The sequence below is a fragment of the Vanessa tameamea genome, chromosome W, assembly GCF_037043105.1.
Source record: "Vanessa tameamea isolate UH-Manoa-2023 chromosome W, ilVanTame1 primary haplotype, whole genome shotgun sequence".
Classification (NCBI taxonomy): Eukaryota; Metazoa; Arthropoda; class Insecta; order Lepidoptera; family Nymphalidae; genus Vanessa; species Vanessa tameamea.
Window position 1 is genome coordinate 468,958 of NC_087340.1, and position 18,892 is coordinate 487,849.

Here is an 18,892-nt window from a genome sequence, read left to right on the forward strand (position 1 = left end):
TCCTCAGTAATGTTTGTGTAACAACAATCTGCGTAGTCCAAAATAGGAAGTAGAAGAGTTTGACATAACGTGATTTTAGTCTTAATGGGCAGAAAGTGTTTCCAACGTTTTAACAAATGAAATGTGGCGAAAACTTTTCTACTGACTTCAGCAACTTGCACAGTCCAGGATAATGTATTATCGATAAGAAGACCAAGGTTTTTAACGGAACTGCTAAGTGACAAAGGCGTATTGTTAAAGATGATCGCAGGTAGGTTGGCGTAATCAACTTTAGTAAGTAGTTTGGAGCTGCCAATAATAATGACCTGCGATTTATCTGGATTTACAAGAAGCCCGCACGTCTTGCTCCAAGTACAAATTTTATGCAATTCCTGGTTCAGCCTGTTAAGGGAGCAGAAACGTAGACCTGCAAGTCGTCAGCATAAAGATGAAAGGAAGACGAGAGGAGATGGGATACAGTATTAATAAAAATGGAAAATAAAAGTGGAGAGAGGACACTGCCTTGAGGAACACCAGATGAGAGAGATTGGAGGCTGGATAATTTATTATTAATCCGTACACATTGCTGACGACCAAACAGGTAGCTACGAAACCACTCACATGCATCGGAAGAGATATTAATCGACCGAAGCACTGCCAGCAGGAGATCTAAATCAACCGTATTGAACGCATTACTGAAGTCCAATAATGCCAGGATACTAACATGTCTGTTGTCCATGTTAAAACGTATATCGTCGCATACTTTAAGTAGGGCAGTAGTAGTACTATGACCTCTCCGAAATCCTGATTGGAAATCAGAGAGTACATTGTACTCTGCTAGATACTTTGTTAATTGAAGATGGACAATACGTTCTAACACTTTAGACAGAAATGGAAGGATAGATATTGGACGAAAGTGAAAGAAAGATATGGGATTTTTGTTTTTGGGAATAGGAAGGATATAAGCTAAACGCCAAGTGGAAGGGAATTCATTATGGTCAAGGGAGAAATTGAAAATGTGAAATAATATAGGGAGAACATAATCTAACACAGCAAGTATCATTCTACGGTTGATTCCATCACATCCCGTGGCATCGGATCTTATTGCAAGGATGTTGGCCTTAACGTCACTAGCAGTAATTGGGGAAAAGTGAAAAGAGGGTCTGTTAGGAATAGGCAAGGATCTAAAATGATTTAAAGTACTAATTATATCACTGTTGTTCATTAGGACAGTACTAGCAAAAAATCCGTTCAGAGCATTGAGATCAACAGTATGAGGGATCCTGGATGCTTGTCGTCCAATACCTAGAGATTGTAGGAATTTCCATGTCTGAGAAGAATTGCTGTTCTCAATCTTATCTTGTATATATTTACGTTGAGCATCTCTACATACTTTACGGCACCGATTACGTAAACTCTTATATTTCACGAGGTTGTCAATAGTTGGGTTTAATTTAAATTTTGATTTAGCTCTGTCACGCTTCTTCATTAACTTCCGAATGTCCTGAGATAACCAAGGTGCAGGTAGGTGTTTGAGCTTGATGGGACGGAAAGGAGCATGTTTATCGAAGAGATCATTTAGAGAGGAGTTAAAAAGTTCAAGTTTCTCATCGATAGTAGAAGCGTTTAAAATTGAGTCCCAATTGATAGCACTAAGATCCTGCATAAATTTTTCGTTGTCAAAATGTTTGAAGCTTCGACGCATGACCACAGTGGGTTTAACTTTCGGCGGACGTACTTTGTACGACAGATATATTAGGTCATGGTACGAAAAGGCTTCAGTTCAGTTCAGGCTTAGTTGTCCGTGAATTTCAACATGCTCCAAGGATGAAACAAAGGATAGGTCAAGTTGGCTTGGGATGCAGTTGGGAAAGTAATGAGTGGCATTGGATGGGAGAAAATTTAAATTGGAGCTATTAATTATGTTCAATAAGCGCTTGGCACGAGCGTCATTTTTGATAAGGCAGGTATTGAAGTCGCCCATAATAATAGCATGGTTAACATTAGGCAAGGAATTTTCCAATAGACTTTCGAACGTGTCGAAGTAGTCTATGTGGAGCGAAGGACTGTAAAAAACACCGAGTAGTACCTTAATGTGTCCAAATATAACCTCAATGAGTATGTGCTCGGTGGATTCAGAGTATTGGGAATCGGATTTATTCAGGATAGTGAAAGGAATGTGGTTACGTAAATAAATAGCAACTCCTCCGCCTCCTTTTCCAGTTCGATCATTGCGGATAAGATGAAAGTTAGGTAATGAGAAGGAGGAAGAAGGAAGAGATGGCTCGAGGAATGTTTCGGAGATAAGGATAGCGTGAATATTAGAGTTGCCAAAGGAAGATAAGAGATCAGGATAGTGAGCTGGAATACTCTGCGCATTCAAATGAACAACATTAAAATTTTTTGGGAAAAGAGAGAAGATTGAATCAAGAGAAGAGGAAAGCGGGATGTAAGTACTATGAAAACTGTCAGCCGGAGAGGAAAGTGATACAAAAGTGTTATCATCGTCTGAGTCAATATTCAGATCGATATTATTAATACTCATACTAAATAAATATAAATATATATATATATATATAATAAATATATTTAAAAATAATATATATGTATATTTAAACAAATGTATATAACCCGTAAAAGCTAATTTTATCAGACAAAAACTTACACTTACCAGCACTAACACAAGTTGGTCATAGTTAAATGCATGAAATAGAACAAAAACAGTACAAACAGCAACACCAAGGCATAGCAAAAACATAAAAAAAAAAAAAAACATTTAGGCACAAAAATCAATCAAAGGATAGATAATAATGAAATCTCCTCGCTTAGTAGTTAGGTATATTCAGCGAATATTTAAACAATATGACATTTAAACATTTAAACACAATGACAAGTGCTTAAAATGAAAACAAATAGGTATTGATAAAAAACAAATAAATTAAGTTACATTAATTTACAAAATATATATCTATGTTTTATCAAGAAATAACAGTAGATATATGGTATCCATATTTCTGCTTAAAACGGAACGCTTTTGTTTATGGCTCAATATTTGTTTACTCTGTAATCTCATTTGTCAATTTGACCTTTGAGTTTGACAATTATTATAATGAATGTCGGTATCGGTAAATAAATAAAAGAATTGTGTTCGATAAATTATATCGCGCTTTTTTCGCTTGCGTTAGCGTTGGTTAACACACGTGTTAAGAGATTTTGAGTGTTTTCGTTTTGTTTTGTAGTATATTTTATTGTTAATAGTGCTTTAGTTGGTAGTTGGGTTAAGTGGTGTTAGTAATATTTGTAAATGTTGTGAGTATTTAACGTGTTTTAATATTTTTTAGCTTCTAAGTTTTATAATGGAGGTTGATCCTCCTCCTGATCCCCCTGATCCAGGTGGCTCAATAGAGCCTGTTCCCGATACTCTATCTCCTCCCTCTGTACCTGTTTCCCGAAAACGCCTCGGTAATGATTCCATTAATTCCGATTCCAATGTCAAAAAAACCATAATTAATCCTAGTTCAGCAAATCCCTCAATACAAACGATTTACACTCATCCATCCTTCTCTGAAGGCCCTAAAATGTATTCCGACGATGACAAGGGTCCTTTCATCGTTCATGTGTCCCGGGAAGTATCTGACCCAGCTTCAGGAACTACTATACGGGCAATTAAATTCGGACAATTCCTGCACACTCATAAAATTAAGAGTATTATTAACGATGGTGTTAAGAACATAGGCCGTAACAAAATTTCAATTGAATTTTCAACAGCTCAAGCAGCAAACACCTTTCTAGTTAATCCTATTGTTGAAATGTGCAAGTATAAAGCTACTGTACCGACTTTTAATGTAACTAGAATGGGATTGATTAAGGGTATTCCCGTGGACTGGTCGATGGAAGAACTGGCAATGTCACTTGAGCTTCCCACTGGATGTGGTGAAGTTATGAAAATAAGACGCCTGAATAGAAAGACAATTGCTGACAGTGTAACTACATGGGTTCCTACCCAATCTGTTGTAATTACATTGAGAGGTCAAATACTTCCTTCAAAAGTGTATTCCTACCATACGTCCCTTCCAGTAGAAACTTATAAACTTCCCACTATCCAATGCCTTAATTGCTGCCGTTATGGTCATATTAAAACTCAGTGTCGATCTCAACCTAGGTGTTTTAAGTGCTCCAAATCCCACACAGGTGAGTCTTGTAGTGTAAGTAAGGATAACGCCACTTGCTTACATTGCTCTGGTAACCATTTTACAACAGACAAGGATTGTCCAGAGTTTTCTCGCCAACAATCGATCAAAATTGTTATGTCTCAGGACAACATTTCATACATTGAAGCATCCTCTCGGTTCCCTCCTGTACGTAGATCCTATGCAGAGATTGCAAAGGAGATGTTTACCCCTCCCACATATTCTCCAATTCTCCCTAGTCAACCTATCCCTTCAACTACCAGGTCCTATCGGAAGACTGTTATCAGTACTCCTCGCCCAAGATCACCTCTTGGGAAAGGGTATGATAAACAGGCCCATCAATCGATCGTTAGTAATTGTCCCTCTACTGCTCCTAATGGTTGTGCTCTCAACCAAAACACTCCTAACCCTCTTAATAACAATCCCAACTTCTTAGAAATGCTAACTAAGATACTTCTTAGTATTATCTCAACATGTAATGATATCCCCTTACCGTCCAACGTTGCTCAAGACTTATGTCAGTTATTCTCCATCCTTCACAATGGCCCCAATCAGCTTCCTTCAATGGAACTGCAAAAGCGTCCGGCCTAAAAAACATGAACTCCTCTCTCTAATAAACCTCCATAAACCTGTCATTATTGCCATCTCTGAAACATGGTTGATCCCTGGATCCCGATTCCGGGTCCCAGGCTTCTCCTGTTTGAGGGATGACAGAAGTGATGGTTATGCTGGGAGTGCCATTTTCGTTCGGCACTCCCTTCCCTTCTCCCAAATTCCTTTATCCCTTCCCAGCCAGCATGTTAATGCTGTTGCTGTTAGAGCCCTTAACATCTCTTTTCTTTCCCTGTATATTCCTCATCCCAATCCAGCTTTAATTCCTGATATATCTGCCATCATTTCCTCTCTCCCTAGTCCTATCCTAGTCATGGGGGATTTTAACGCCCATCACACCGCCTGGGGTTCACATTTCTGTGACCCATTTGCTCTCTTGTTGATGGACATATTTGATGATGCAAACCTCTGCATCCTCAATAATGGCTCACCAACATTACGCCTTAATTCTGTTGACCCTTCCTCAAATACTCCTTCTGAGTGGCTTAACAATTTCGCTGATAAGCTTGCCCCCCCATTTGTCCCTTATGAGGACAGTTTTCTAAATTCTACGCCAGCATCCACATCCACTTTGGATGAAATGGATGCCCCCTTTTCTTTTTCCAAACTTCAATGTGCGTTAAATGGTTTATCTGATTCTACTCCTGGGGAAGACGGCGTTCCTTACTCTTTTATTTGTAAAAAAAATGTTTTTTAAACATAATTAACTCGGTTTTTATCAAAGGAATCGTCCCGCAATCTTGGAAGACACAAATTGTTATCCCGATCCTTAAACCGGGTAAGAACCCTTCGGATTGCAACTCATATAGACCGATAGCTTTATCATCAACTTTGGCAAAGATCACTGAACATCTGTTGAAGAACCGCCTGGAATGGTTAATGGAAAGCAGAAATATACTTGCTCCCTCCCAATTTGGCTTTCGGAAGGGGTTGAGCACCATTGATAATCTAAGCATACTCACAACAGACATTCGAATTGCCTTTGCTAAAGGAGAGTACCTTGTGGGAATCTTTCTAGATATATCTTCTGCATATGATAATGTACTTCTTCCGTTACTCAGGCAGAAAATGCAACAGCTGAGTATTCCACCGAGGATAGTTCATCTCATATGTAATCTGTTAACTTGCAGATCAATAACGGTTAGACACCAACATCTCTCTCTTCCCCCCAGACTTGTCTGGAAAGGTCTTCCTCAAGGCTCAGTACTCAGTCCTCTGCTTTACAGCATATACACCCATGATCTCGATTTGTCTGTTAACAATTTTTGTAACATTCTCCAGTATGCTGATGACACTGTTTTGTATTATAGATCTAGCTCCATTGAAAATTTAACATTTCGATTAAACTCTGCTTTGCATTACCTATCCCAATGGCTCTCTGACCATGGCTTATCGCTATCGATAGCCAAAAGTCAAGCAGTGGTATTTACTAAAAAAAGACGTATACCTACCTTTAATTTGTTTTATGAGGGTCAGCGCATTAACTTTGTAGACAAAACAAAATTTCTTGGTATTATTCTCGATCACCGACTGAACGGAATTTCACACTCTGACTATTTAGCCAAGAAATGTGAAAAATCAATTAATGCCCTTAGAGCAGTATCTGGAGTTTGGTGGGGAGCTCACCCTTATACATTGAAGCTGATCTATAACGCAATAGTTCGTAGTCATTTGGACTATGGACTGTTTGTTCTAGATCCATTCAATAAATCAGCTTCAGAAAAATTAAACAAAATTCAATTTAAATGTTTGCGCATAATCTTGGGTGCGATGAAATCCACTCCTACTAATGCTCTGCAGGTTGAGTGTGTTGACCCTCCTCTACATATAAGGAGGCAATACTTATGTGACCGCTTTATCATCAAATTGTTACAGCTATTTTCCCATCCTCTATTGGCCCGATTAAACAAATTATCCCACCTTTACAACCCAGACAGACCGAAATCTTCATTCCTATTAAACAGTTTCCTCAAGTATACCAACCTCCCTCATCCCCTTACCACTTTTCCCTCTAATCCTCTTTTTTCCACCTCCTTTAAAGCTCTTATTTATAATACCCCCGTTATTACAAACCTTGGTCTTATAAAAGGTTCCCCTGATACTAGTGTCCAATTTCAAAAAATGTTTCATCAAAATTGGCCAAATCACCTCCCTATATATACTGATGCCTCTAAACTCTCACCGACCGGCTGCGTTGGCGCAGCTTGTTGGATACCGAAATATAAAATAGCCCTTTTATTTAAATGCCCCCCTGAAACCTCTATATTTTCCGGTGAGGCCATTGCTTTACTGGAAGCTATTATGTATGCCCAGTCACACAACATACAACAATCAGTTATTTTATGTGACTCATTAAGCTGTCTGTTGGCCATTAAAGAAAATCCTTTTCGTAGCAAATTAAGACTTTCTATCGTTTTTAAGATCAGAGAGGCTCTGTTGTCCTGTCACCAACAAGGCCTTCAGGTTTAGCTGGTCTGGATTCCAAGTCATTCCGGTATTATTGGAAATGAGATGGCTGACTCGTATGCTAAGATTGCCATCCAATCTGGTTCATCTGAGCATTTTGTCAATTCCTCTCGAGACCTGCTCACTCTTGCGAAAGCTCAAATGGTTAAATCCTGGAATGCTTTTTGGATTTCATCAAAATCGGTTAAAGGTAAGTATTATTCGGCGTTACAACCTGAAATTCCGAGGCGACCTTGGTTTTCACTTCACAGGCACGCTGACCGTTGGGTCACATCCACTATCTGTCGGTTACGCCTCGGCCATTCTTGCACACCTACCCACCTAGCAAAGATAAGAGTTCGAGATCACTCGCTGTGTGAATGTGGCCTAGACGAAGGTTCCGCTACCCACATCCTGTTCCTTTGTCCTAAACTTCTTCATCCCATTTACGACGTTCTCCCTCCTAAAGTTCCTCGTCCTATAAATGTTGAATGTTTGTTGACGTTTGTGTTTAGTCCATTTTGTTCTTTTTTGTGTAAATATATTAAATGTAATAAAATTAAGTTGTGAATAGTCCAATTGAGTGATATATCTTATTATATATAGTTTAGAATACTAACAATTATTTGTAATTTATCCTATTATTAACCCTTAATGTTTGTGTTGTTCTAGGTTACGGATTAACAAGGAAATTACTACTACTATACTTGGCTTTAAAATTTAATTGAGTTTGTTATCTCACCCATACCGATCAATCTCATTCGTGTCTTCTCCATCCTACGTGACATTGGCGAAATAATCTGTGCCCTGTCGGCACAACTAAAAGCCATTAAACTAAGAATTGAATTGAATAACATAAAACAAAATAAAAGAAAGTATTACTTTTTGACGGTTCTTTTTGGCCTGATGTTGGAGATTTTCAAGTCTTTTGATGCCAGGGTGCCGCAGCTAGTAGAAGCAGTAGGAGTAGTGTTTACCTCTGTGATGTCGGTGGATGAAGTTAAGGATTTTAATTCAGCCATCGTAGAAATCCTCTTCTTAGTGCCATGTGACTCTAAAACTACCACAGTGCCGTTCCTAGTCCAGCACTTTGTGATCCCGAATCGCTGACGAGCCGCAACAGAAACCTCATGACGTTCTTTAGTGAGGAATTCAGATATAGTAATACCAGTATTCCTCAAATTGGTTTTACTGAACCAGACCTTATTTCTAAGGTCAATATCTCGGAATTTGATAAGAACGGCACGTGGCTTGTCAGAGCTGGAGCGGCCGAGACGGTGACAACGGCTTATATCTTCCACTTTCAATTCGGGGATTTTTAGATGTTCAGAAAGAATCTTAACGGTACCTGACACCAATTTTTCTGATTTGCTTTCCTGAATGCCGTGGACAAAAGAATTTTTCTACGGGATTTCATTTCTAACTCATCATACTTGCCAGCCAAAAGCCCAAGTTGTAACTGAAGCCCCTCTAGAGCACCCATAACAAAACTTCTGAAGACACTGAATTGAGCCGCAATATTGGAAGTAGGACTTGTGGCCGGGATGGAAGCACTTTGAAGATTTTTTTGAAACTCGGCCATTTTATTATCAAAGTGATCTCTGAGTTCAAATATTGTGTGTTTCAAGGACTCCATTGTTCTGCTGCTGTTGTATTGTTTGAACAATTGGAAGAATTTTATGAAAATTTTTATTGTGAATGCGATAGGCGTTTAGTGTAGACTATAATTGTTGTCATTAAAGGAATGTAATACTGGTAAGTGACAAGACTTTCACAGCATATTTCTCATTAATTTAATTAAATAAAACGAGAGCATTAAAAAACATGAGTTCACTTATTTTACACCTACCCGCCTAGATATATTTTTTTAATGAAATAATAACTGTAAAAAATAGCACAATCGATGAGAAGTTAGCAATTTTTAGAGATCTGGCTGAGTTAATGTTTTCAAATGATAACGAGCAACCATCTGTACAAAGTTCGAATTCATTTTGGTTTCTAGTTTCTTAGATATATTTTTTTAATGAAATAATAACTGTAAAAAATAGCACAATCGATGAGAAGTTAGCAATTTTTAGAGATCTGGCTCAGTTAATGTTTTCAAATGAGAACTAGCAACCATCTGTACAAAGTTCGAATTCATTTTGGTTTCTAGTTTCTTAGATATATTTTTTTAGTGAAATAATAACTGTAAAAAATAGCACAATCGATGAGAAGTTAGCTATTTTTAGAGATCTGGCTGACTTAATGTTTTCAAATGATAACGAGCAACCATCTGTACAAAGTTCGAATTCATTTTGGTTTCTAGTTTCTTAGATATATTTTTTTAGTGAAATAATAACTGTAAAAAATAGCACAATCGATGAGAAGTTAGCAATTTTTAGAGATCTGGCTCAGTTAATGTTTTCAAATGAGAACTAGCAACCATCTGTACAAAGTTCGAATTCATTTTGGTTTCTAGTTTCTTAGATATATTTTTTTAGTGAAATAATAACTGTAAAAAATAGCACAATCGATGAGAAGTTAGCAATTTTTAGAGATCTGGCCGAGTTAATGTTTTCAAATGATAACGAGCAACCATCTGTACAAAGTTCGAATTCATTTTGCTTTCTAGTTTCTTAGATTTTTTTATTTTTTTTTTATTTATAAACACTTTATTGCACACAAAAGACAAAAGATACAGTGTACATAACATTACAAGAACATATAACAAAAAAGAGAAGCGTGCAAACGCGGTCTTATTGCTTAAAGCAATCTCTTACAGACAACCCTTTAGAGTAAGAATTTGTCTGTGGGAAACGGGATGGTGCAAACAAGCATGTTTTATTCTTAAACAACTAAAAATTAATCTTTAAATAATACAAATAATATATAACAAAATACATATATATAAGTTTAATAAATACATATGTATTATATATACCAAATAATTATATAAATAAAATTATATATTTAGCAGAAAGTTATACTAAACATATAGAATAAAAATAAAACTTACGTACATAAAATATAATACTTAATAAATAAATACTAATAGTATGATAATATAGGAAATAGTATTTACGCAGATTGAATAGATAAATAATACTTATGTAACCTATTTTTAAATATATAAATTGACTCAGATTGACGAATATCGGTAGGTAGCGTATTCCATAGCTTTGCAGCTGTCATCGTAAAGGATTCGCTATAGAAGTGGGTATGAGCGACCGGCAGTGACAGTTTGTTGTCAGACCGTGACCGCAGTTCACGTGGATAGCTGACGTCAGTACCCACAAAACAGAACCGTTCCTTCAAATACGCGGGAAGAAGAGGATTATAGAGGATAGAGTAAAGAAGAGATAACATGTGCAAGTTGCGACGATGTCGAATAGTAAGCCACTTAAGTTGCGCCCGATATTCGGAGACGTGATCAAATTTCCGTAGACCAAAGATGAATTTGATGCAAACGTTCTGTAACCTTTCTAGCTTATTGAGTTGGTCCTCAGTAATGTTTGTGTAACTACAATCTGCGTAGTCCAAAATAGGAAGTAGAAGAGTTTGACACAACGTGATTTTAGTCTTAATGGGCAGAAAGTGTTTCCAACGTTTTAACAAATGAAATGTGGCGAAAACTTTTCTACTGACTTCAGCAACTTGCACAGTCCAGGATAATGTATTATCGATAAGAAGACCAAGGTTTTTAACGGAACTGCTAAGTGACAAAGGCGTATTGTTAAAGGTGATCGCAGGTAGGTTGGCGTAATCAACTTTAGTAAGTAGTTTGGAGCTGCCAATAATAATGACCTGCGATTTATCTGGATTTACAAGAAGCCCGCACGTCTTGCTCCAAGTACAAATTTTATGCAATTCCTGGTTCAGCCTCTCAATAGCCCCTCCGATACCTGTTAAGGGAGCAGAAACGTAGACCTGCAAGTCGTCAGCATAAAGATGAAAGGAAGACGAGAGGAGATGGGATACAGTATTAATAAAAATGGAAAATAAAAGTGGAGAGAGGACACTGCCTTGAGGAACACCAGATGAGAGAGATTGGAGGCTGGATAATTTATTATTAATCCGTACACATTGCTGACGACCAAACAGGTAGCTACGAAACCACTCACATGCATCGGAAGAGATATTAATCGACCGAAGCACTGCCAGCAGGAGATCTAAATCAACCGTATTGAACGCATTACTGAAGTCCAATAATGCCAGGATACTAACATGTCTGTTGTCCATGTTAAAACGTATATCGTCGCATACTTTAAGTAGGGCAGTAGTAGTACTATGACCTCTCCGAAATCCTGATTGGAAATCAGAGAGTACATTGTACTCTGCTAGATACTTTGTTAATTGAAGATGGACAATACGTTCTAACACTTTAGACAGAAATGGAAGGATAGATATTGGACGAAAGTGAAAGAAAGATATGGGATTTTTGTTTTTGGGAATAGGAAGGATATAAGCTAAACGCCAAGTGGAAGGGAATTCATTATGGTCAAGGGAGAAATTGAAAATGTGAAATAATATAGGGAGAACATAATCTAACACAGCAAGTATCATTCTACGTTTGATTCCATCACATCCCGTGGCATCGGATCTTATTGCAAGGATGTTGGCCTTAACGTCACTAGCAGTAATTGGGGAAAAGTGAAAAGAGGGTCTGTTAGGAATAGGCAAGGATCTAAAATGATTTAAAGTACTAATTATATCACTGTTGTTCATTAGGACAGTACTAGCAAAAAATCCGTTCAGAGCATTGAGATCAACAGTATGAGGGATCCTGGATGCTTGTCGTCCAATACCTAGAGATTGTAGGAATTTCCATGTCTGAGAAGAATTGCTGTTCTCAATCTTATCTTGTATATATTTACGTTGAGCATATCTACATACTTTACGGCACCGATTACGTAAACTCTTATATTTCACGAGGTTGTCAATAGTTGGGTTTAATTTAAATTTTGATTTAGCTCTGTCACGCTTCTTCATTAACTTCCGAATGTCCTGAGATAACCAAGGTGCAGGTAGGTGTTTGAGCTTGATGGGACGGAAAGGAGGCACTGGTTGAATAATCCTTTGAAGTAATGAAAGCTGTTAAAGTCATTTATTCTTACCATGAGTCTAAATGCATAAAACTGCATACACGATATTGTTTTAGATCTAGCAGCAGTATTCTGCTGTGGAATATTTATACAGTATCCGTCACTTCCAAAGGGGAACAGTAAAGGATATTGAAGTGGGTCGTACGATCTATGAGTTTCAGAAACTCGTTGAAGTCGGCCTTCTCTATTATTCAACACAATATCTCGGGAACCTTTATCTTCATCTATTAAAAGAACAGCTACTTCATCTACTATTGGCGCATTATACCGACCTCGATGCTCGTTAGGAGGTTTCACATCAGCATGAATAATAAGTTTCAAATCATGCGTTGATCTATTTTCGAGATTGTATTTAAAACTCTGAATATACGTATTATGATCGTGAAGATATGTTTGGAGAGCGTCGATAAGATCAATTTGCAAGGTTGGGTTTATGTTTGAGCGCAAGGATATCTGATCTGCATGAGACACAAAATATATTTGCAAAAATTCGGCTTGTGCACCTTCAGCTGGAAGTAAATTACCGATCAAATGATAAACTTGTCCCTGGATTTTGAAAGTAGGCATAAAGTTTCCCTCACGAATTTCTTTCGCACCAAATGAAGTCATTTGAAAAAGTGTATTATACTGCCTTGAGTGATTTAAGAAATGCTTTGAGGATGGATTTGAGCCTGATATCAGTTCTTTAAAAACTGACGTTGGTTCTGGAATTTTAGGTATATTCACTTTGCCACCACTACAACACCGTGCCCGACACGTCCTTTTAAGAGCTCCCCCCTCCCAAACAAATAGATAATATATATTCACTATCATAAAAAGTAATTGTTCTTTGTCATCAGTGTAAATCTTAAAGGTCGCCATAAAATTTAATAATTACCAACATCTGTGTTTTTATTGCTTATTGTTATACGGTCAATTATGACAACCCTTTTCTTAAACATAAAAGAAATATTGTACAATAGTGTACGATTGCGAATATTTTTTTTGTTAACAATTCGATGCAGGTGTATCGACATCTGGATGTAAGACAAAAGAAAAAGTCAATTGTAAATAAATAAATCACAAACAAAATTCATACTCTGCCAAAACAAACAAAACGTTCAACAGGAAATGTAATAGTAAATCTGAATGACTTTTCTTTGTCTTGGATTAGGAGAAAAGTTCATGAATTGTAATACCTGACGGTAGACATGTTTGCTTAAACACTCAATTTTGATTCCAATTTTCTGTCATTATATAGGACCACTATGTACGTATAGGGTTTAAAAAAACATCAAGAAGAAGTGTATTTATCGATAGACCAGATTTACAAATTTGGAGTATATCATATATTTACAAACCTACCTTGACTGACACCGCCTCCAAAAATAACAATAATTTTAACTATAATATATTATCGTAATAACTTTGCTGACTTTTAAATAGTCTAAATATTTTTAATTTCATTTTACATAGTATAAATCTAAAAAATATTGTGATCATTGTTTGTTATTCATAGGTTTGTGTTAAGTTAGATTTAAAGTGGGTAGGTACATACTTATCTCCTTGCGTGGAAACACAGAACGTACCTACATATTGGTAAGTAGAATAAGTTACTTGATTATTAAGTTGTAGAATAATAAGCAATTATTTTTTACTTTTTAGAGCATATTATTTTTTTTCTCTTTTGAAGTCGGTTTTTTTTTGTCAAAATTTTTGTTTCTAAAAGATTCGGCCGATTATCGCTAACGTGCTCCTTAGAATTGTTCCGTTCCCTTCCGTACCGTTACTTTGTCATGGATCCTATGCTCAGAACCTTACCAAACTTTCACCATAGTACCCTTGAAGTATATCCTTTATAATAAAAAAAGAATCATTAAAATTGGTTGGCACAATTTCGAGTTATTCACCTATTTATCGCGCACATACATAATGCACATTTAAGACTTATATCGTTTTCATAGGGATACCATCATCGTAACAGGATAAAATTAAAATGGGGCCCCACGGGAAGCACTACCTTTCAAACAAAAAAAAATTATCAAAATCCAGTGAAAAGTTATGAGGTAACAGACATATAAAAAAAAAAATACAGACGAATTGATAACCTCCTCCTTTTTGAAGTCGGTTGAAAACAAACAATATTAACTTAAACGTAATAAGATAAACAAACCGAACAATAAGAAGTTTAGATTGTTTCTCCTTTGGTGTTATTATTTCATAAGGTGATTATAGTACAACCGTGTTGAATATGCTTGAACGTAATAGAAATTACTTGAAATATTGAACTACTAATTTATTTGTGTAGTCATTTTAAACGATATTCACCTATTTGCTTATTTGCATAATTTATTTTCTCAGTGATGATTAATCTGCATCGGTGAAAGTATCGCTCGCCAATTTGAACTTTTTTACGTGTGTAATGTAATTTTTATACCTTATTTATACCGTGAAACGTTTGAATTGTTTACTTGCAAAGTACGAAGGAATGTTCATTGAAATTTTATCTTATATCGTAAGTTAAAACTACAGCAGATTATGATTTAAATGTAATCGATTTTAAACGATAAAAAATAATGAGCAAATAAGCTGATAACAAAACCTAATTTTGATAAATAATTTAACTATTAAGAATGTTAATTTTTTTAAGTCGTTATGTGCATTGCTACTTCGCAGAACTACACCCGCGGGTGAGAGTGGCGAGCGCGGCGGCGGGGCTGACCCGCCTCCCCCTCAGCCGCCGCCGCGCCCCGCCTGCTAGCACACTCTTAACAAAGAGACATATAGTGTCACGGACTTTTTTTTTATTATTAAAAGAGGAATATATCTTTCATACACATTTTTTGAGTAACTTAAAACGTTTATGCTGCGCACGCATCGAAAGTCCATAAATGTGAATATTTTTCCCCGTTTTTGCAACATTTATCACTGTCGCTGCGCTCCTATTGGTCGCAGCGTAATGTTATATAGCCTAAATCCTTCCTCTATAAATGAACTATTCAACAAAAAAATAATTTTTCAAATCGGACCAGTAGTTCCTGAGATTAGCGCGTTTAAACAAACAAACAAACAAACTCTTCCGCTTTATATATTAGTATAGATGTTTAGTATAACTTTCTGCTATATATATAATTTTATTTATATAATTATTTGGTATATATAATACATATGTATTTATTAAACTTATATATATGTATTTTGTTATATATTATTTGTATTATTTAAAGATTCATTTTTAGTTGTTTAAGAATAAAACATGCTTGTTTGCACCATCCCGTTTCCCACAGACAAATTCTTACTCTAAAGGGTTGTCTGTAAGAGATTGCTTTAAGCAATAAGACCGCCTTTGCACGCTTCTCTTTTTTGTTATATGTTCTTGTAATGTTATGTACACTGTATCTTTTGTCTTTTGTGTGCAATAGTGTTTATAAATAAAAAAAAATAAAAAAATCTAAGAAACTAGAAAGCAAAATGAATTCGAACTTTGTACAGATGGTTGCTCGTTATCATTTGAAAACATTAACTCAGCCAGATCTCTAAAAATTGCTAACTTCTCATCGATTGTGCGATTTTTTACAGTTATTATTTCACTAAAAAAATATATCTAAGAAACTAGAAACCAAAATGAATTCGAACTTTGTACAGATGGTTGCTCGTTATCATTTGAAAACATTAACTGAGCCAGATCTCTCAAAATATGATAACTTCTCATCGATTATGCTATTTTTACAGTTATTTTTTCATTTAAAGAAAATATTTAAGAAACTAGAAACCAAACTGAATTCGAACTTTGTACAGATGGTTGCTCGTTATCATTTGAAAACATTAACTCAGCCAGATTTCTAAAAATTGCTAACTTCTCATCGATTGTGCTATTTTTTACAGTTATTATTTCATTAAAAAAATATATCTAGGCGGGTAGGTGTAAAATAAGTGAACTCATGTTTTTTAATGCTCTCGTTTTATTTAATTAAATTAATGAGAAATATGCTGTGAAAGTCTTGTCACTTACCAGTATTACATTCCTTTAATGACAACAATTATAGTCTACACTAAACGCCTATCGCATTCACAATAAAAATTTTCATAAAATTCTTCCAATTGTTCAAACAATACAACAGCAGCAGAACAATGGAGTCCTTGAAACACACAATATTTGAACTCAGAGATCACTTTGATAATAAAATGGCCGAGTTTCAAAAAATCTTCAAAGTGCTTCCATCCCGGCCACAAGTCCTACTTCCAATATTGCGGCTCAATTCAGTGTCTTCAGAAGTTTTGTTATGGGTGCTCTAGAGGGGCTTCAGTTACAACTTGGGCTTTTGGCTGGCAAGTATGATGAGTTAGAAATGAAATCCCGTAGAAAAATTCTTCTTGTCCACGGCATTCAGGAAAGCAAATCAGAAAAATTGGTGTCAGGTACCGTTAAGATTCTTTCTGAACATCTAAAAATCCCCGAATTGAAAGTGGAAGATATAAGCCGTTGTCACCGTCTCGGCCGCTCCAGCTCTGACAAGCCACGTGCCGTTCTTATCAAATTCCGAGATATTGACCTTAGAAATAAGGTCTGGTTCAGTAAAACCAATTTGAGGAATACTGGTATTACTATATCTGAATTCCTCACTAAAGAACGTCATGAGGTTTCTGTTGCGGCTCGTCAGCGATTCGGGATCACAAAGTGCTGGACTAGGAACGGCACTGTGGTAGTTTTAGAGTCACATGGCACTAAGAAGAGGATTTCTACGATGGCTGAATTAAAATCCTTAACTTCATCCACCGACATCACAGAGGTAAACACTACTCCTACTGCTTCTACTAGCTGCGGCACCCTGGCATCAAAAGACTTGAAAATCTCCAACATCAGGCCAAAAAGAACCGTCAAAAAGTAATACTTTCTTTTCTTTTGTTTTATGTTATTAATTATCCCTTATCTTTGTGTCATAGTTTTATATTAATTTTGCTTCTGCGGTGTTTGTTTATCTGTTTCATTACGGTTGCAATAATTCTATCCGCTTATCTCTTTAATTCAATTCAATTCTTAGTTTAATGGCTTTTAGTTGTGCCGACAGGGCACAGATTATTTCGCCAATGTCACGTAGGATGGAGAAGACACGAATGAGATTGATCGGTATGGGTGAGATAACAAACTCAATTAAATTTTAAAGCCAAGTATAGTAGTAGTAATTTCCTTGTTAATCCGTAACCTAGAACAACACAAACATTAAGGGTTAATAATAGGATAAATTACAAATAATTGTTAGTATTCTAAACTATATATAATAAGATATATCACTCAATTGGACTATTCACAACTTAATTTTATTACATTTAATATATTTACACAAAAAAGAACAAAATGGACTAAACACAAACGTCAACAAACATTCAACATTTATAGGACGAGGAACTTTAGGAGGGAGAACGTCGTAAATGGGATGAAGAAGTTTAGGACAAAGGAACAGGATGTGGGTAGCGGAACCTTCGTCTAGGCCACATTCACACAGCGAGTGATCTCGAACTCTTATCTTTGCTAGGTGGGTAGGTGTGCAAGAATGGCCGAGGCGTAACCGACAGATAGTGGATGTGACCCAACGGTCAGCGTGCCTGTGAAGTGAAAACCAAGGTCGCCTCGGAATTTCAGGTTGTAACGCCGAATAATACTTACCTTTAACCGATTTTGATGAAATCCAAAAAGCATTCCAGGATTTAACCATTTGAGCTTTCGCAAGAGTGAGCAGGTCTCGAGAGGAATTGACAAAATGCTCAGATGAACCAGATTGGATGGCAATCTTAGCATATGAGTCAGCCATCTCATTTCCAATAATACCGGAATGACTTGGAATCCAGACCAGCTAAACCTGAAGGCCTTGTTGGTGACAGGACAACAGAGCCTCTCTGATCTTAAAAACGATAGAAAGTCTTAATTTGCTACGAAAAGGATTTTCTTTAATGGCCAACAGACAGCTTAATGAGTCACATAAAATAACTGATTATTGTATGTTGTGTAACTGGGCATACATAATAGCTTCCAGTAAAGCAATGGCCTCACCGGAAAATATAGAGGTTTCAGGGGGGCATTTAAATAAAAGGGCTATTTTATATTTAGGTATCCAACAAGCTGCGCCAACGCAGCCGGTCGGTGAGAGTTTAGAGGCATCAGTATATATAGGGAGGTGATTTGGCCAATTTTGATGAAACATTTTTTGAAATTGGACACTAGTATCAGGGGAACCTTTTATATGACCAAGGTTTGTAATAACGGGGGTATTATAAATAAGAGCTTTAAAGGAGGTGGAAAAAAGAGGATTAGAGGGAAAAGTGGTAAGGGGATGAGGGAGGTTGGTATACTTGAGGAAACTGTTTAATAGGAATGAGGATTTCGGTCTGTCTGGGTTGTAAAGGTGGGATAATTTGTTTAATCGGGCCAATAGAGGATGGGAAGATAGCTGTAACAATTTGATGATAAAGCGGTCACATAAGTATGCCTCCTTATATGTAGAGGAGGGTCAACACACTCAACCTGCAGAGCATTAGTAGGAGTGGATTTCATCGCACCCAAGATTATGCGCAAACATTTAAATTGAATTTTGTTTAATTTTTCTG

The 18,892-nt window shown here is 36.5% G+C and overlaps 1 long non-coding RNA gene across 1 annotated transcript; it reads left to right on the forward strand.

The window, feature by feature from the left end:
* Positions 1-3,136: 3,136 nt before the first annotated feature.
* LOC135194615 (uncharacterized) lies at positions 3,137-8,080 on the forward strand. The gene is made up of 2 exons (XR_010309855.1): positions 3,137-3,288; positions 7,899-8,080. It is a non-coding gene; the product is annotated as an uncharacterized LOC135194615 (long non-coding RNA).
* The last annotated feature ends 10,812 nt before the right edge of the window (positions 8,081-18,892 follow it).